This window comes from Malaclemys terrapin, chromosome 5 (assembly GCF_027887155.1).
Source record: "Malaclemys terrapin pileata isolate rMalTer1 chromosome 5, rMalTer1.hap1, whole genome shotgun sequence".
NCBI lineage: Eukaryota > Metazoa > Chordata > Testudines > Emydidae > Malaclemys > Malaclemys terrapin.
In genome coordinates, this window is record NC_071509.1 from 41,024,582 (window position 1) to 41,044,598 (window position 20,017).

Sequence of the window (20,017 nt, forward strand, 5' to 3'; positions counted from 1 at the left end):
GGGAGCTTTGCAGATATACATCAGCTAGAGGTCTGGGCCTGTGTATGATTGTACACTGTCTGTTTACCTTTATTAATTTTGAAATTGAATATAGCACCTCAGGCTAGACTGGAAATGTTGGCTGATTTCTTGTAGGCATCTTGGCAGCAGTGTGTCTTATGGAGGAATTTGGAGCAGGAGAAGGTAGTGGCCATACAGGTCAGTTCAGAAGCAGGTATTCTATTCGTGTGAAAGCATTAATGAGAGGAGATGACAAGTGGACAGTTCAGGCTGGTGTCATTGATGGAATGGAAGGTGACTCAGGGGTGAGGGGAACCACATAAGAAATGAGTGGAGAACTGTGAGAGAAAACCTGACACACTCATTCCTTTTCTAGGTTTTGACACCCTCCCTTATTCTGAAAGGCTGTAAGATCCATTACCTTACATTTCAAAATCTACTCTACAACTGAAAAAAATGTTTTGTGACATGCAGCGATAACCTGCAGCATATGTATTATGTGATGCAAGATGGCACAAGAACTACAGATGCCAACTGCTATCTACTCATGATAAATTATTCTATTACACACATAAAAACACCTCCAACTTGTAAGAGAATACAAATGCACTTTTTTGCCTCAGGTTATGCATCAAACCAGCAGGACTCGAGTTGTGAGAGCTTGAGAACCTATCATCCTCCCACCCCCATCCCCTGGCAAGGAAAAAACCTCACTTAAAAAAAAAAGTAAGCTGCCATATTTAGGGAATGGGAAAAATAATAAATAATAATGGAAAAGAGAAATATAGGAAAATAAATAGAGCACAAAATAATGGGGAAAGAAGGGGGGAACCAGAGAATAAAAGAAAAGAAGATACATGGAAATCAATGAGTAGAAAATCATGTTTCCTATTTGTGCTATGGATGTTCTCCTCCAGTCTTATTTGTTCCAAACAGAACATGGAGTATTTTATAGGAAGAAGGTCTTGATATGGGCTTTCAATTGTATTCTGTATATGCTAACGTAGCTGTGTATAAAGAGAGTTCAGAAACAAAAATCTCACATTTCACAGAGAAATATAGCCTTGTCCACTGGATGTAGTACACTCTCACAGTAAAATGCTAAACTACTCTGTATTATCTTTCATTATCGCTGTTCCTCAAACTTCAGTTAATGCTATTTTCTCTTCTCAGATAAATAGAAGATTCTGTTGGCTTCAGAGTGTTGGGTACAGAGCTATGGATAGATCCTCAGTGCATACAAATCTCTTAGTGGTTTAAAAACTCAATCAGATCATGTTCTTTTAATAGTTTTTTTTTCTTTCTCTCTTTTTCCTTAGGCTTTTACAATGTTATAGGGTCATTATTAGGCAAAGCTTTTCTCCAGTGCTCTCACACAGTAACTGGGCTGGACATGAAGAATTTCAGAAGAGAAGGGAAAGGAATCACTCTTATTTTGTTTTTGCTGGTGTGTGCTTTCTGCCATGTACATGACACCTACTGGTGGTTCATGAATGCTGAGCTCCTCCTATTTTTTTTTTTTTTTATGGGTACTTGGAGCCCCGGAGCACCGATGAAGTCAGCGTCTATGAAAGGAATCCTTCTCCAGATTGCGGTGGGGAAGCAGTGACACTCTGCTGAGGGTAGCCCCTTCTTCTGCATGGCTGGAGTAAACTCCATGGGGATGATCCACCACTAATACTCCTGATTTGCACCAGTGGTGAATCAGACTCTATGATCCTAACAGTCCCACCAGGGATTGAAGTAAGAGGAGCATAAAATAGCAGAATTACCCTTCCTTTCTCTATTTGGATGAGCAGTATTTCCCCATAGTTCCCCATCCTCCTTGGCAGTTGAGGTGAGAATTTCCCCCTTTCTTTCAATCTACTTTAACCCTTGATTCCACTCAATGTGTGAGGAAAGCCATTAAATCTACATAGCAAAAAATACTCTGGACTCACCCTGTCCTATGCCCAGATTCTATCTGTGTGGAATCAAGTGATGAATTAGGCTACACAGAAAATAGGGATGGGCTCTCCCCAAGCATCCTCCGAAAATCTGCTCTCACCTTGCTCAATTAAATGAACCATATTCTATTGCCCTCCACACTACCCACAAATGATGGGCAAGATTTGCTCTGAAATGCTTGAAATGTCCGCCCCAGGGCTCTAGCCATTTATCCTCCCTCCACTGGAAAATGCCCACCATAGCATTTATGCCAAGGAGGCTGAAAGAGTGTGGATCAGAGCTGGTATAACTGACTTTCCTATGCTCGGGAAATGCTCAGCTGCCAACTTCCAGCAGCTTTAAATCCACTTTGCATCGCCAGAGCATTTAGGGGCAGATTCTTGGCTCATGTAAACTGTCACAGCTCAAAGTCATAGGAGCAACACTGATTAACATCCACTCAGGGTCTTCCCTGAAAAATCTAAAGAGATATTCAATTAAGAAAGAAGCCTAAGAGATAAAATATGGAGAAATTTTAAAATATAAACAAATCTTTGGTAAAACCTTAACTTAATTAACCTGAAACTCATTTAAGTAATCAGGTGAGCCATCGATTTTAATGGGAGTTTCCTAATTCCTTGGATTATCCAGATATTCAGTGTAATGAATCTGTTACATCTGGACTTTCCTGCTTGTTAGGTGTAGTTTTGCCCAGCAAATCTATTTAAAAGAACAATATATTTACTGTTCTCATATATATAACTACACTTTTAGTTGAACATGCTGAACGGAGAACAAATAGCAAAAAAACAACAACCAACCAACTAAACAAAAACCTTTAGTGAGCAAGAAATAGCACTGGCAGCATGCTTCATCATATTTCTGGTTTAACAAATAACGAAGATCCTGTGACTACTAAAGCTGCTAAAGCTGAAAGAAGGATTTTAATAGGCTTGCAAGCTAAAGCTCCTACATATATTTCTTTATTATCTTTTTTTCTGCTTTGCCAGCTAACTGAATGTGAAAAATTGGCCCAAACACCCAACTTGGGTGTGGAGGCCTAATTATTAAAGTTGTACTGTTGGAAAAAAGTCATCTTCACTCTAGAAATGAAAAGTTCACACTCACTATGGGAATTAGTTAAGCGCTGTGTAATTGCAAATTCAATGTTATTTTCTAAAGGGAAAGACTATTCACTGTCAAATTTGAAATGAAGTAACTCATCAAAAATACATGTCAAAATCTGAAATTCTGTATCACCAAAAGGGCTATTCTTAATTATTAGAACTACCATGTTGTAAATCGTGCTTTGACACTGACTCACATTTTAACCTTGAGCAATTCACTTAATTTATGAACTAATTAGTCTGAGCCAGTGGTACTTCCACTGAAGTCAAAGTTTGCCCTTCACTTCAGCAGGATTAGACTCCTAGGCCCAACTCTTCTGCCCATCATCCAGTACCCATATGGGTACTGAGTAACTCACAGGGAGAAGGATGAAAGTATTGCTCTTTGAGCAGCTGAGTGGCATTGGGAGAAAAGCTACTTGGTTGTTGTTGCTATTCCATTTTAAGGACTGAAGAAGCTTCTGTGCCCTTCATCCCCAAAACCATAACAGAGGAACATAATACAGGACTCATATAACAGCAGATTTGTGTCCCTACCCCCACTCTTCACCCCCGAACAATAGTTTTATACGAATATTTCAAGGACACCAATGGAGCATAGGACGTGCACACTCTTGTTCAGGTGCAAGGAATCCTGTCTTTGTTGTGCAGCACTGTCATATGGGCAGAAAGAGAGAGCAATCTGCTATTAGATCTACATGACTTGACCTCTTCTCTCCACAGGCACAGAAATCCTATTGATATTTCATGGAATACTATCTATAATGAGTAATATCAACATCAATATCAGCTGTTTTAACCTTTTAAATTGATAAGTGTCAAACATTTAAATTGATAAGTGTCAAACACCTACCCCTTTTTGTAGGGCATCAGAGAAAATAGTACATAATGTACTCTAGGAACTTTATACTGCCATTTTTCCAGATGATTCTAAATTTGCATCTACAATTATTCCATTTTCTTTATCTTCAAACTGGTATTTTTTGTTCTCAAACACTATCGATTTTCAAAATCAACATATAATATTAATGCATAACAACAAATTAGTTTTCTTGTAGTGTACTTGCTTCATTCAGAATTACATGCAGACATAGGTTTCATATTTGTCATTATTCATATTTGGTAAGTGTCCCCTGTCTCTGTCTCTTCTCCCCCCCTCCCCAAACATTTTGTAAGCTATGTCTGTTTGCTGGACAGGTGGAGAAATGAGACAGAGAGGGGGGAAATAGAAAAAGAGAGGTTAATTAACTATGTACCTAGAAGCTGAGTGTTATTCAGGCATTTCACTTGACCATACCACTATTTCACTGTAATTAGTTCACAGACTAAAGGCTTCTGAGAGATTATGCAGCTTTCTAAAGAGCTGTGACAGCACAACACTATTGTAGCATATACATAGAGCTGAGTTCAGATGTGGTTCAGACAGTGTAACTTTGTTGAATCCAGTGGTATTGCATCCACTTACAGTAGGCATAAATTTACACCAAAATGGATACAGTTCTTAAGAAAAGGTTGAATAGAACCCTCCACCTGAGAATGAATTTAGAGGAGCATTTTCCATAAACCTGTTGCCAGTTGAAGAACAGCTAAAGGATTGTTATGCTGATTAAAGTTCTTGAACTTGTTACCTTTAGTTAGCATATTGGATTTTTGCCACAGATCAACAGTAAGGCTTAAAAGAAATCTGCTGCTGTGGTAGAGGTAAAGTTAACATGGCAGGCATATAGGTCCCCTAAACAAAACTTGAGCACAAGGATCCCACAATGAAGAACAGTCAACAGATGAAGCTTAGTCATGGCTTTGTGTATATAAATGCAGATGGCCATTCCCTTCAGCTTTTTTAAACTCTTGTGAATTGTTATTATGTACTCTGTTGCTGAAAATTGCTTGCTTTTGTAATTATAATTGCACCATTGATGTGATTTCACACTGCTTTATGTTAAACATAACTGTCTCGTGAAAACAGACAAAATGTCAGGCATCATTGGACTATCCTGGCATGAATGTTGTATAATAGAACCTTAAGATTTACTTCTTTAATTAAAATATAAACAGAACACTATCTTATGAGCTACCAAATCATTAAAAGCTTCTTTATGAACTGATGCTCATTGATTTTGGAGGTTTACTTTGTACTAATGCATGTAGAACTAAGATTAACAATGGTATGTGTGATGTTGCACTCTATATGATTTTATGGAAATATGCTAATGAGTGTGAATATAATGTAACTGGAATATGCTTCATGCAAAAGGTCTCTTGTAAGGTATCATTACAAAGCTTATAATCTACTGAGTGTGTTAATCCTATTTGTATGAATGTATCATTCTTGTGTCTGAAACTAGAAATATGAAATGTTTGCATGTTTTATTTTATTTTGCTTGGTAATTCACTTTATTCTGTCTGCTATTTCTTGGAACCACATACATCCTCCTTTTTGTATTTAATAAAATCACTTTTTACTTATTAATTAAACCAGAGTATGTATTAATACCTGGGGGTTGGGGGGGGGGGGAGGAACAGGTGTGCATATCATTCTATCAGTGTTATAGAGAGTGAACAATTTATGAGTAAAACGTATTTATTTGGGGTTTGGACCCCATTGGGAGTTGGGCATCTGAGTGTTAAAGACAGGAACACTTCTTAAGTTGCTTTCAGTTAAGTCTGCAGCTTTGGGGCACATAGTTCAGACCCTGGGTCTGTGTTGGAGCAGACTGGCATGTCTGGCTCAACAAGACAGGGTGCTGGAGTCCTACGCTGGCAGGGAAAGCAGGGGCAAAAATAGTCTTGGCACATCAGTTGGCAGCCCCAAGGGTGTTTCTGTGATCCAACCCGTCACAGTATGTGTCTAATGAAAAATTAGATGAATTACTGGAATTCTCATAATTAAGGCTTTTCTCCCCACAACAAGGTCATCTTTGTGTACTACTCAATGTGACTTAATTTAATAGAAGACAACAGGTCATATATTCAGCTGCTGTAAATCAATGTAGTTCCACTGACTTTAATGGATCTATGCCAATTTACATTAGACGAGGATCCAATCCATTAGTGCTCTTGGTCTGATGACGTTGATGTATCCTAAAAGATATGGATTATAATATGAAATACTCTAAACAGGGAACCAAAGAGTATGCTGCAAATATAGGTTTACATGAATAGTAGATATAATAGGTAATCAATTTCCAAAGTAGAAAAGGGCTCAGCTACATGAGAGATAAAAGAGAGGTAAAGTGATAACAGTAATAACTCACCAGCAGAGATGCCGAGCACAGTATTTTGTTACTCAAGGACCATTTAAATGGAGGTAAAGTGAGGAGACTACAGGGTGGTGGGCTTGTAGGAACACTGTGACACTATTTCTCAGGAGGCACTGAGCAGCTAGCTGTCAGAGATATTGCCTTCTGAAAACCTTCAGACACTGGCTGGCCACCAAAGCCTAACCTTCTCTGAGCTCTTAAGCATACTTGAATGGGCCAGTAAAAGTAAATGAAAATAGCAAATATCACACACAGCAGACCCAGACCTGAATCAATGAAAGTCAATAGCAAAAATCTCATTTGTTGCAGTAGGTGTAGGGTCAAGGCCATCATGTTCTGTCACTGATTGTAATGATTTTAGCAAGCTTTCTCTCTCTACCCTCATCCTGACTGTTTACCAGTTCTCAGTTCACTGTAAGAGTAGAGGTTTGTTCACGTTATTGAGCACTATAAATGTTTCTCAGCACTATCCAGAAGCATCTTTGCAGAGCTGCTGAGTCAGAAAGGACAACTCTGGTTCTCCTCATGTCTTCCAGCAGCCAGCAGGATCAACGACTAAATGTTTTCACTTAGCCCACAGAAGTAACTTGCAACTATTGCATGAATATAGAGAGCATTGTCATACCACAAAAATGGTCTCAGCTGTACCCAAAATGGAATCCCTTCCATTGTAGTCATTTTATTCTGATGTAGTCCCTTCTCCTGCTTCATGTTCAAATAGTTCAGTTTATGCTTCATGAGCTTCATAGCTGACTAGTCTCTTGGTTGAACAGGGTATTTATCAGGGTATGAAGCAAAGAAAATGCTTAGTGTTGCTGCGGGATTTGGATCACAAAAATGAAAGCTAAAATTGCTGAGCTAGGAATTGTCTTGTTAAGTTTATAATTGGTCACTGAGCTGAACACTCCTGGATTTCTATGTATTTACCAGTGAAAGTAACTTTAGTTGCAAAGGAAGTATTGAGAAAAAAACAACCTTAAAGAAGAAAAATACATAGCAGCAGTAGGAAAGCAGAACATCTGCTTAAATAAAACTTCAACAACAGCATGTGTTTTCAATATAAAATTTCTGATAATTCATTGTATCATATTCTTCTTATATCCTCATCTTTTCCTGTTTATTAGATTTTTAAAATATTTTGTTAGTTTTCTTTATTCATTATTATTGCAACCTATTTTCAGCACTTCAGATTGAGTTGAATATTCCTGCACATAATTTTGTCTCAGAGTTAATCCAACATGACCAATTTTCCTATGATTTATTTTTTTTAGTAAAAAGTTAAACTGTGGTTTAAATTGTATTAGGCTTAGCAGAATTCAGTTTTTATTTTATTATAATGTTGATGGATCATATCAATATTTATTTGTAAGCATTTTTCTTATTTCAATTTTCACAGTTGCAGGAAATATTTTTGGAGGAGGAGGATCAGACAATAAGTGGTGCTGGGGTGGGTCAGACAATAGTATTTATTTGACCCCACACTATTTAACATTGTTATCAATGGGCTAGAAGAAAACATAAAATCATCACTGGTAAAGCTTGCAGATGACATAAATATTAGTAAATCTTGGTAAATAACAAAAAGGACAAGTATCTTACACAGAGTGATCTGGATATGTGTTTTAAATCAAGCGTAAATGTATACATATAGGAATAAAGAATGTATGATATACTTACAATATGGAGGGGTCTCTCTATTGGGAACCCATGACTTGGAAAAAGATATAGGGAGTCACGGTAGCTATTCAGCTGAACATGAGCTTCCAGTTCAATACTGTGGCCAAATGGGTTAGTCTGATCCTTTGATGCATAAATAGGGGAATCTCCAGTAGGAGAATTTGGCACTGGTGTGACCACTGCTGTAATTCAGTGCCCTGATCTGGTGTCCATAATTCAAGAAGGATGTTGATAAACTGGAGAATGTTCAAAGAAGAGCCATGACAATGATTAAAGGGTTAGAAAACATGCATTAAACCTGGTTTACACTACAGAGTTAGGCCGACACAAGGTAGCTTACATCGACCTAACTGTACGCACCTGTACTAAAATATTGGTCCCACCAATGTAAGTCTCCTGCTACACTGACTTAATAACTGCACCACCACGAGAGGCATAGTGCTTAGGTCGACGTTGTTAAGTCAATACAGTGTCAGTACAGACACTGTGTTACTTATGTTGACTTTAGTGGCCTCCACAATACCTCACCATGACCGCTCTGATCACCGTTTTGAACTCCACTACCCGGTGGTCATGTACACAGGTATGTGTCCCTCCCCTCTAAAGCCCTGCACATTTTTTAAATTCCATTTCCTGTTTGTTTGGTGTGGAGAGCTCACTTAGCAACTGCCCAGATGACCGTGCCAACTCCACGCAGCAAACATGGTCCTGTCTGGAGGAGATGGTGGATCTCTTGGGTCTGTGGGAAAAGAGGCTGTGCAGACACAGCTCTGATCCAGTCATAGAAACATCAGTGTCTACAAGCAGATTGCTTGGGGGAGGGAGACAAGGGCTACAAAAGGGACCTGCAGCAGTGCCATGTGAAAGCCAAGGAGCTACGGCAGGCATACCAGAAGGCAAGGGAGCCTAACAGTTGCTCTGGTGGAAAGCAGCATGCCATCCTCAGCGATGACCCCACGACCAACCCAAGAATTCCATGGATACTTCAGAGGAGCCAGAGTCACAGGTCCCCAGAGTGAACAGTGAGGAAGAGAAGTAGGAGGATGGGTTACTGGGGGATCCTGTGGTGCAATGAGCCAGGACCTGTTTTTGACCCCAGAGCAGTTGAGCCAGTCCCTACAGTCCAGAACGGGTGAGCCTGATTCAGGGGAAGAAACATCTGGTAAGTATACAGTTTGTTTTGATATTGGAGTGACACATCTTCTCATTTACTCTTTTTAAATCACAGGTAGTGAAATAACCAATATAGATAGAGTTGAAATGCTTCTAATTTCCTTGTACAGTTAGGCAGAGGGGCCTGCAGAACTGTTTGTTTATAAAAAGAAGAACAGGAGTACTTGTGGCACCTTAGAAACTAACAAATTTATTAGAGCATAAGCTTTCGTGGACTACAGCCCACTTCTTCGGATGCATATGCATCCGAAGAAGTGGGCTGTAGTCCATGAAAGCTTATGCTCTAATAAATTTGTTAGTCTCTAAGGCCTTGTCTTCACTTACCGGAGGGTCCGGCGGCACGCAATTGATGTTCTGGGATCGATCCCGGAAGTGCTTGCAGTCGGCGCCGGTACTCCAGCTCGCCGAGAGGAGTACGCGGCATCGACGGGGGAGCCTTCCTGCCGCGTCTGGACTGCGGTAAGTTCGGACTAAGGTACTTCGAATTCAGCTACGTTATTAACGTAGCTGAATTTGCGTACCTTAGTCCGAAGTGGGGACTTAATGGGGACCAGGCCTAAGGTGCCACAAGTACTCCTGTTCTTCTTTTTGCGGATACAGACTAACACGGCTGCTACTCTGCAACCTGTTTGTTTATATGCACTGGAATGTCCTGTGAATCCTCCATAGAGATCTTAAGGAAACTTTCCTGAAGGTAGCTTGCAATCCTCTGCTGAATGTTTCTGGGGAGGGCTGCCTTATTTCTTGTGCTGCGGTAGGAACTTTCCCACACCACTCAGAAATTACGGCAGGAGACACCATAGCAGCACACAGCCTAGCAGCATGTGGCCATTGTATGCAGCCAAAAACATGCAGGAGCTGTCCCCTTTCAGCCTCTGCTACCCTTAAGAGTGAAATAACAGCTAAAATCACCACCACCTGGGGAAAACAGTGCTAGTATTCACTTCAATTGCCCTATCCACATATACTCATGCCTCTCATGCTTCGGATACCAAGCACAGGGTTGGAGGATCACCCTCATGGACAGAAAGGACAGGGACAGAGTGGAGAGGAGAAAAGCAGAGGAAAAGGAGAGAGACACGCCGCAGGAGATGCTAGTGCTTCTCAAGCGGCAAACAGACATGATGGAGAGTCTTGTTGACCTTCAGGTTCAATAGGCCCGTGCTCACTTCCCTCTGCAGCCCATAGAGAGCTGCTTTCCAGGACCTTCCCCCACACACACGACATTCCATTTGACATCTGGGGTGCTGCACTACCCCTACCACTCCACCCTGCGGGAGAGTATAGACAATCACAGCCACACATAACTGACTTGCGAGAGACATGGTTGGTGTATGTGTCTGTGAAATGGAAATGACTGTTTTTTCCACTTCAAAGATTCTTTCCCCTGATTTATAAAGTTTCATTCAATTATAAATATGTCTGTTTGCATGGGTTTGGAATAAAAGTCTATTTATGGAAACTTAATTCATCTTTATTAGTTCACAATATTTGTTGGCTGGGCCTGACATCATTCATAGATAATAGTAATAGGTTTATTTGCAACGTTAAATTACTACACAGACAGCACTTATTACAAGGTTCATACTGGGGTGCAAAAAAGCAATGCCAGGCAGAGCACACTACAGCAACACACAATACTATTATGGCTCATGATTAAAATGGTCTTTGAAAGCCTCCCTGAGCTGTATAGAGCCTGATTGAGCTCTTCTTATAGCCCTGGTATCTGGCTGCTCAAAATCAGCTGACAGCCGTTCCACCTCCACCCTCCACCCTGACAAAAATATTTCCCACTTTGCTTCACAGATATTATGAAGCACACAGCAAGCAGCTATAACCATTCAGATATTTTTTTTCACTGAAGTTCTAATCTCAGGAGTAGATGCCAGCAGCCTTTCAAATGTCCAAAGGCACATTCAACTGTCATTCTGCACCTGCTGAGCCTGTAGTTGATGCACTTTTTGGTTCTGTCAATGTGGCCTGGGTACGGCTTCATGAGCAACAGGAGTAAGGGGAGCCTGGGTCTCCCAGGATCACTATTGGCATTTCAACATACCCAGTGGTAATCCTGTGGTCTGGAAAGAAAGTCCCTGCTTGCAGCTTTCTGAACAGGCCTGTGTTCATAAAGATGAATACGTCATGCAGCTTCCCTAACCATCCTGTGTTGATGTAGGTAAAATGTTCCCGGTGATCCATCAGCACTTGCAACACCATAGAAAAGTAGCCCTTTCTGTTGATGTACTCTGTGGCAAGGTGGTCTGGTGCCAAAATAGGGATATGCATCCTATCTATTGCCCCACTGCAGTTCGGGAACTCCACTGCTGCAAAACCATCCACTATGTCCTGCACATTAGCCAGAGTCACAGGCCTTCATAGCAGGATGTGATTATTGGCCCTATTCATTTGCATCACAGCAACCCCCATAGTGGATATCCCAACTCCAAATTGATTCCTGTCTGATCGGTAGCAAGCGTTGCCAGTTTTCACACAGCGATCACTATTTGCTTCTCCACTGTCAGTGCTGCTCTCATTTTGGTGTCCCTGTGCTGGAGGCTGGGGTGAGCTTTGCACAACATCCAGGAATGTGTCTTTGTGCATCCAAAAGTTCTGCAGTCATTGCTCTTCATTCCATACCTTCATAATAATGCAATCCCACCAGTCAGTTCTTGTTTCTTGGGGCCAGACCCAGCGCTCCACCATCTGCACCTGCTCTGTGAATGTCAATGACAAGCTTGAATTGTTTCTATGTCCCACAGCAAGCCATCCTTCAAGAAAGCTCCTCTGTCAGCTGTGCAAATATTGCATGATCAGGCACCCCGTGCTTGTAACACTCATCACAGTAGTGCAGATATGTGCAGGATCCATGCTTCTCACAGAGATGGTGAACACATAGGTTTGCGGGACTTTTGAAAGGATGCACAAAACATTATGGGATACAGATACAATTATAGGATGAAAATACTGCATCATAGGACATTGAAACAACATTCCCAGTCACTCCTGCATGGTTTGTTTTCCCCCAGGAAGCATTGCAACCCTTCCTGAAACACCCTGTGCTAGATGGTGTCAAGCTGCACAGTGGAATAGCTACCCACAGTGCACTGCTCTCTGCATCAATGCAAGCTCTGGTAGTGAGGATGCACACTGCTGACACAAGGGGAGTAGTGTGGACATGTAAAAGCGAGTTAATTATGGCATTGGCTGTATGTTGACATAACTTAGGTTGATTTAATTTTGTAGTGTAGACTTGCATTATAGTGAGAGTCTCCGGGAGCTTAAAAAAGCTATATGGGAAAGAAATATTTGATAATAGGCTTTTCAGTCTACCAGACAAAGGTATAACAAGACCCAACGGGGAAACTGAAGCTAGACAAATTCAGATTGGAAATAACGTGTAAATTTTTAACAGTGAGAATAATCAACCATTGAAACAATTTACCAAGGGTTCTGGATGATTCTTTAACTCCCACAATTTTTATATCAAGATTGGATGTTTTTTTTTAAAGAGATGCTCTAGTTCAACTTTTGGAAAATTATTTTGGGAAAGTTCTATGTCCTGTGTTATATAGGAGATCAAACTACATTATCTCAGTGGTACATTCTGGCCTTGGAAACTATGAACCTATGAAGCAATATTAACCTTATTTTTTTCAGAGGAGGAACTGATGCAGATAGATTGAGGTCAAAATTCTACTTAATTTTGAGTGCCCAATTTCAGACACCTATGACCTGACTACTCAGAGAATTAAGCTTTATATAACACTTAACATTAAACCTGGGTGAATAGTGGATTTTTTGGTCTCCGGCAATAAAAAAAAAGGTGGTTGTTTTTTTTCCCAAAATTTGCAGCAAATCAAAAGGTAAAAAAAAATCAAGTTGGGTTGAAATGAATTTTTTTTTTCATTTCAATGTTAGGCATTTAGACAAAGGCAAAGGTGTACTGGATTCACACAGTGTGTATTTGAGTGGGAAGTAGGAGACCCAGCTTTAATTTCCCTCCCTGCCTAATGTGGCAAAGAGATCTGAAATTGGGTCTCCAAATTTGCAGGAAAGGATTCTAGCCACTGAGCTATGGAATATCATCATATAGGTCTTTATCTCTCCTGTAGAAGCAATTCAACTTTTATAAATAGCTAAATAGTCAATGGAGGAGGGACATTAAAACTTGAATCTATCACAACTAACTACTTGGTATTTTCACTCTTTCCCAGAGACCATACATTGACACTGGTAGTGAATTTCATATAGGCAGATTCTTGCAGAAATCAAGAGCTCATTAAAGTAATGGGGCCATTAATGCACTGACTTACATCCTAGGCAACCTCACTGTCATAGAACAGGATTGTAAATCGGACTGAATTTGACCCAATATGCTTAACACTTTTTTAAAAAGTGTTTGTAGAAGTCACACTTCATTTTTTAAATAGAACATAAACTATCATTAAAGTTATGAAGCAAAGTAATTGACTTTAGGAAAGTCTATCAAGCTCCTAAAGGAATAAACTTGCTGAGTGAATGAACTTTCTGTGCACTATGAATATATTTCAAAAAGTATCCACCAAAACTTTAAATATTAGTTCTATGTTTCAGAGGCTGTACATGGGTTAAAAATGCCCTTTTATATAATCATCCTATGCTACTATTGATTTTTCTGCCTTTTATTTAGTGGAATCACACAATGTTCTTTTTCATTTGTTTCTACGTTGTCCATTCCTTCTGTTCGTGAAACAATAAATTGCAATCTGGTAATCAAATAATCCCATAACATTTAAGTATCTAAAACACACTTTTTGGGGGAAGCCTAATAAACAGAGTGCATTGAGCAAAAGGTTTGGAGCTGCTCAGAAAGAGAATGGCTAGATATATTCAAAACAATCTGTTTGGAAACCACAATAAACTCTGTATTCACAAAGTGGGAAATTTAAAGTACTAAAGACTACGTCTAAAGATCCATGAGGGTGGGGTGAGGTATGAGTTCCTCACCTTTTGTTGTTATATATGTAAACTCAGCGTAAAGCACTCGTCTTGATCTTCTATTTTTGCCTTTTTATATTTTTATTTCTTACAGAAACATTTCTTACTTTTAATCTCCATGCAATTTTTGACTGATTCTGTGATTGTTTGATTATTTTTCTTATATGCATTGATTTTGTTATCTTTATTTCAATATCCAAATATTTTCTTTTAAAAAGATACAATTAGATGGAAAATATCTTCATTAAATATATATATATATATCAATTGAGAGTTAATTTTTAAGTACAATACTTAAAATTGCTATTTCTTAAGAATAATATGTAGTTTAATAGGAATGTGTCTAAGTTATTAGTGATTCCTGGTAAAACTCTGTATGTGTACGGACATTTGTTTAAGGGTGATAAATGTCACTAATATACACTTATTTGTTAGACTTTCTTTTTCAAATGGGTTGTATCTTGTGTTTACATTTTAAGATTTTTTGTTAAAGAATTATATAAATATATATATGGTTTGGGACTGAGGTAAGAATGTCGTGTTGTGATGGAATATACCATCGTTGGTACTTGATCAGAATATATTTGCTTAGTACAAGGCCAGTATAAAATTTATAATGTACATAATTATTCCTTATTTTCAATTCTTTGATTTTGTACATTATATGCCACTTAGTTGCATTACTGTTACTTAGCAACCTTAACTGATTTTGAAACTAAGTTTTATGATTTGGGAATTTAAAAAACAAAACAAAACACTTTCCCCCCACTTATTCAGATAACTGAAGGCACCGTTTTTTGAAATGTTAAATAAATTGGATAAGTCAGTCATCAGATTATTGCAGTAAGGATATGGTGCTAGCCCAGCTAATATAGGACCCTGACATATTCCCTGCATGCCTGACAAGAGATGAACATTCCTTAGCTAGCTAAGGACCCAACACGTAAATGACTTTACTCACATGGATAATTCAGTTAAAGTCAATGGAGTGGTTCATCTTCACAAAGGTTTGCAGGACTGGGGGTCTAAATTAGACATGAATGCATATGGTCAGCAAAGTCGGGTACATTAAGAAGGAGGGGCTTTTAAGTAGGAACAAAAAGAATCCTAACAATGGTATTGGTCCATAGATGCCAACTCCGTGGTTGCTCTGGGGCTGGAGCACCCACGGGGGGGGAAAAACGGTAAACCCTGTAAACAACTGTAAACCCCGAGAAGTGTTATGAGCTTCAAAGGATTATTTGAAACAATGTGACAGATAAGAAGGAACTTTTGGAACAAAGTTGACTGGCTTCTTAGAAAATACTTAGGAGGAGGTGAATGCAAATTCCAATCCCCGACCTTTTGAATTTAAGCCCCGAAGAGAAAAACACTGTCTGCTGATTAACTGTTCCCAGAATCTGAAGATCGATGCTCTGAGCTGCATAAAGAAGGGACTCACAGATTTATGTTTGATCTTGTTCTGGTCAAAAGCTGTTATGATCTTCTAACCACAGAAAATCCCTCTGGTGGGGTTTGAAGGACTGTATCCTACCACAGACCTTGTTAGAGACAGGGTGATCTCTGATAAACTTATTAACATGTGTGTCGGTTCTTATATTGTTTTGTTTTCTCTGTAATGCTTTCATCTTAAAAGAAAATGTGCTTGCTTAGAAAGGGCTATGTGGTAACTTAACTGTGAATAATTACACTGAGGAGAAAGCAAAAAACAGGTCAGTTTAGGCAGTCTGACTTGCTGGGGAATTCACAGTGTAGAGGCAAGGAAATGTACAGCCTGGAAAAACCCATCAGGAGGGAAAGAGCCCTAAAATACCACCCAAGAGAGGTGATGGCTGAGGAGCACAAGGAGGAAATATAGGTGTAGTTGCCCTGAACTGTGATAATGTATATTAAGAGGGTTGCAAACAGAGCAAGAATATATTGAAGTCATTAGGGAAAATTGTCAATAACTCACTGAGAATTTGTTTCTGCATATTATAACATATGAATGTGTCTATTTTATTCTTTAATTTTCTTATAAGTTAACATTTTTGTAGAAGTTCTCACTAGGAACTATTTGTTATTTTTAACTTATCTGGTACTACCAGCCCATTGCTGTAAAATGCCCACTCTCAGGATGTGTCAGTTGGTATACAGGCTACTTGAGTCATAAGAGTTATGAAACAGTGAGTGTTTTGAAGTTTAAATTGTGTTTATTTAGAATGACTTCAAAATCAGGGAACAAGATAACATTTTTTGCCACAAGCAATGGTATGAAATTTACTACCATGCACTTCAGGCTGGTGTCTATTAAGCCTTAATTGTTTTTGTTATTGGTTACAAAATGTGTTGAAAATGGATTTTTTCCTGTTCAAGAAAGTCAGCAAATCTGTATAGCTTATTCTCTCAGAAGAAAGTAATTCACCATAATAGCAGTTAAAACAAAGTATGTGTTAGCAAAAGATACATCTGGATTAAAAAACAAGTTATTCCAAAAATAATTGTTCTTCTATTACAAGAAAAATGGAAGAACTATGCCTATAGGTAGAAGTCATCAGCTTCTCTTGGGTATGTCTACCTGCTTATTACTGGTAGCATTTGTGATAAGAAAATTAAAACAGATTTATAAATTACCAGATTTAAATGTCTTAAATTGAAATTGAGGCTGAGTAGCTGATATACTGAAAGCTTTCCCAGATGTGCAATTACTGTATTAGTTATTTCTGTAAACAAACCACAGCTACATAATCATGGTTCAACATGGTCTAAGTGAGTTGGCCCCCATCAGTGAGTGCCTACATGAACTAGGTATATATGTTTGCTATATTCTGATGATATTCTCCTCCATCTTCACATCAGCCTTGCACTATTTTGTAGGTATGTAGCTGTGAGGGTTTTGTGGGTGGGTTGTTTTTTGCTTTTAAATCTTTTGGACACCAAATTAAAAAACAACCGACCTACCCATTACGGGCCAAATTCAGATATAGTGTAAGCAGGTGCAACTGATCTAAATTATGCTTTCAATTATTCTGAAAAACCACCAACGTGAATTTGAAATCCTATCATAAATTATATCTAATACTGTGTTCTTTAGCCTGGCAACACAGAAAGAACAGTGTATATGTCCTCACACAGCAACCTAAGTCTTGTCTAGGGCATGTGCATATGTTTACCATATAATCTGTCCTGACAAGTTATTTAACGTGGCTGGGCCCTGAAGAATGCAGATTATTTCTGTTGGTCAATATCAAAATGTGCACATGGGAAATGATAAAGAGGTCCAGAATGTCCATTTATGCAAATTGGCACAACTCCATTAACTTCAGTGAAGCTATTGTTCAGGCCAGACACTCAGCTGTGGTCATAGTATTTACCAGATATTTCCATATCCACCTCCTACACAACTCCAAAAACATGGAAGACAAAAAGTCAACATTTTCCAGTCATTCCTGCTGAACATCCTCTGTTCTAAGAAGAGGGGAAAACAGTGATATTCTCAAAAACAAGGAATCCGGTGGCACCTTAAAGACTAACAGATTTATTTGGGCATAAGCTTTCGTGGGTAAAAAACCTCACTTCTTCAGATGGATGGAGTGAAAATTACAGATGCAGGCATTATATAATGACACATGAAGACAGCACTGTGTACTAATTGTTGGCAATATTGAGGGTTTCCCCCTCCCCTCAAATCACTGTACATTGGTTGATTTGGGCTGCAGCTAATCTGCATTCTTACAAACTCACTCACTCTCTCTTGTTCTCTCCAAAGCCTGTGACCTCAGGCCCATATACTCCACAAGAAGAGATTCAAACTAGATTCCAAGATACTTGAAATGATCAGCCTGGTCAGAAATATTACTGCTTTTTCTGGCAGCTATTTTCAAACCTGAGTACCTAAAGTTAGTCATCTAAATGTATGTTTCATCACCTAAATACGTAGCCTGAATTTCACAAGTGCTGAGCACCTAACAAATTCTCATTGAAAGCAGGCCTGTGGTGTTTAAGAACTGAAACACAGATTTAGGTGCTTAAAATGCTAACTTTAATTTTTAATGGGGAAGTTGGTTTATGAATGGAAGGTGAAATAAAAGCTATAAGCTTGTTCTACTCTATGGGCTAGGTGCCCTTCTAGTGTAAATCAAGATATTGCCATTCAAGTCAATGGAGGTATGCTGATTTACACCAGCTGGGGTTCTAGGTCCACATCTGTATTGCATTATGCTGTATCTGTTGGGGGGGTGGGGAGGAGTGGAGCAGGGAATCTATATCTCTTTATGGAAGTTTGTCAGATTAAATAAACAATACCCACAACTTACCTTGACTTTGCCCCTTATCCTGAACTAATGAGCTACATTGCACTAGTTACCATAACTACTGACTCGGTAAACCTTTTTTAAAAAAATCTAAATATTTTTGTCTCTTTATGTTTTTAGTGTATTATTTCCAATCGTGGGAAATTTAAGTCTCTTTCACTGTCAGTTCTGGTTTGCATGTTTTGGGCCAGATCTACAGCTAGAATAGCTCTACTGATTTCTGTCTTGTTGCCCCAATTTACACCAGTGGAGGTTCTGGCCAATTGTTTATGGAATTGAAATAAAAATAGCACTCTTTCCTCATGGGGAAAAAAAATAAAACTATGACCACTATGACCTAAAATACAAAACAAACACAAAAAAACCTTCACAACCGCATATTAAAAATTAATGGATGGTTCAGGTCTTTGACACGCTGGATGAATACATTTTGCAAAAATAATCTTATTTATATTCAAGTTAAGTGAAACTGATCAAAAAAGGATAGATTGAAAGTAGGAAATGAAGTAATGTCATTTTGACATGAATGATGATCTGATACTTCCTAAAGTAATATTATAAAGCCGCTTGGTTGCCTCTCAGATGACTTTGCACTGCTAATTAAAATCTTGTGTTTCCAGAAGCATCATCAATTTGTAAACATCAATGACAATCTGGGTATCAAATTCCCCCTCACACATCCACAAGATCTGCTGAATTTGCTGATTATTGTGGACTATAAAAATAAACATGTGAGTTACAAGGTCTTCAACACTTTGGAGGTGTCATTAGGGGCTCTCACAGCAATAAAGACCCAATATTAGGAGGGGGATAGGGGAGCCGAGAGTGCTCAACATCTTTCAGAATCAGATTTTAAGGGTCAGATTCAGGCACCCTTATGCTAAATCAGTGGTTCTCAAACTGTGGGTTGGGACCCCAAAGTGGGTCGCAACCCCATTTTAATGGAGTTGCCAGGACCAGCATTAGACTTGCTGGGACCTGGAGTTGAAGCTCGAGCTCCACCCCACCCGGGGTGTTGGGGCTTGGGGTCTGCCCCTCCCTCCCCCGATCTGGGACAGCAGGGCTCGGGTTCTGGCCCTCTGTGCTACCCTTCCCCAGGGTCATGTAGTAATTTTGTTGTCAGAAGGGGGTTGCAGTGCAATGAAGTTTGAGAACAGCTGTGCTAAATAATACCTTACTCCACAAGTGGTCCTGGTGATATTATTTGGGGGAAAAGGTGCTATTCAGGATAAATAATGGTATCAAAATCTGTCCCTAACTCTGTAAGAGTTAATGGAAATAGAATTCAGATTATAGGGTTACACTGTGCCTTTAGGCAGAGGTCTGAGGAATGGACAGTACCAAAGATGAAGGCATTGTGCCTCAGATCACCCTCCCTGCTTCCCCCTTGCTCTGATTATTTAACACTCCTATTATTCTTGACTCCTGATGTTCAGACACCGTCTACTTTCAACCCATTTTCATCATTATCAAACATAAGCAAAGGTGGACCAGTCTTAAATGTCCTCTACTCGTGTCCACACATAACTATTACACAAATGACCACATTTTCAGGGATCCAGCCAACTGCTCTGAGTCTAAAAGCACC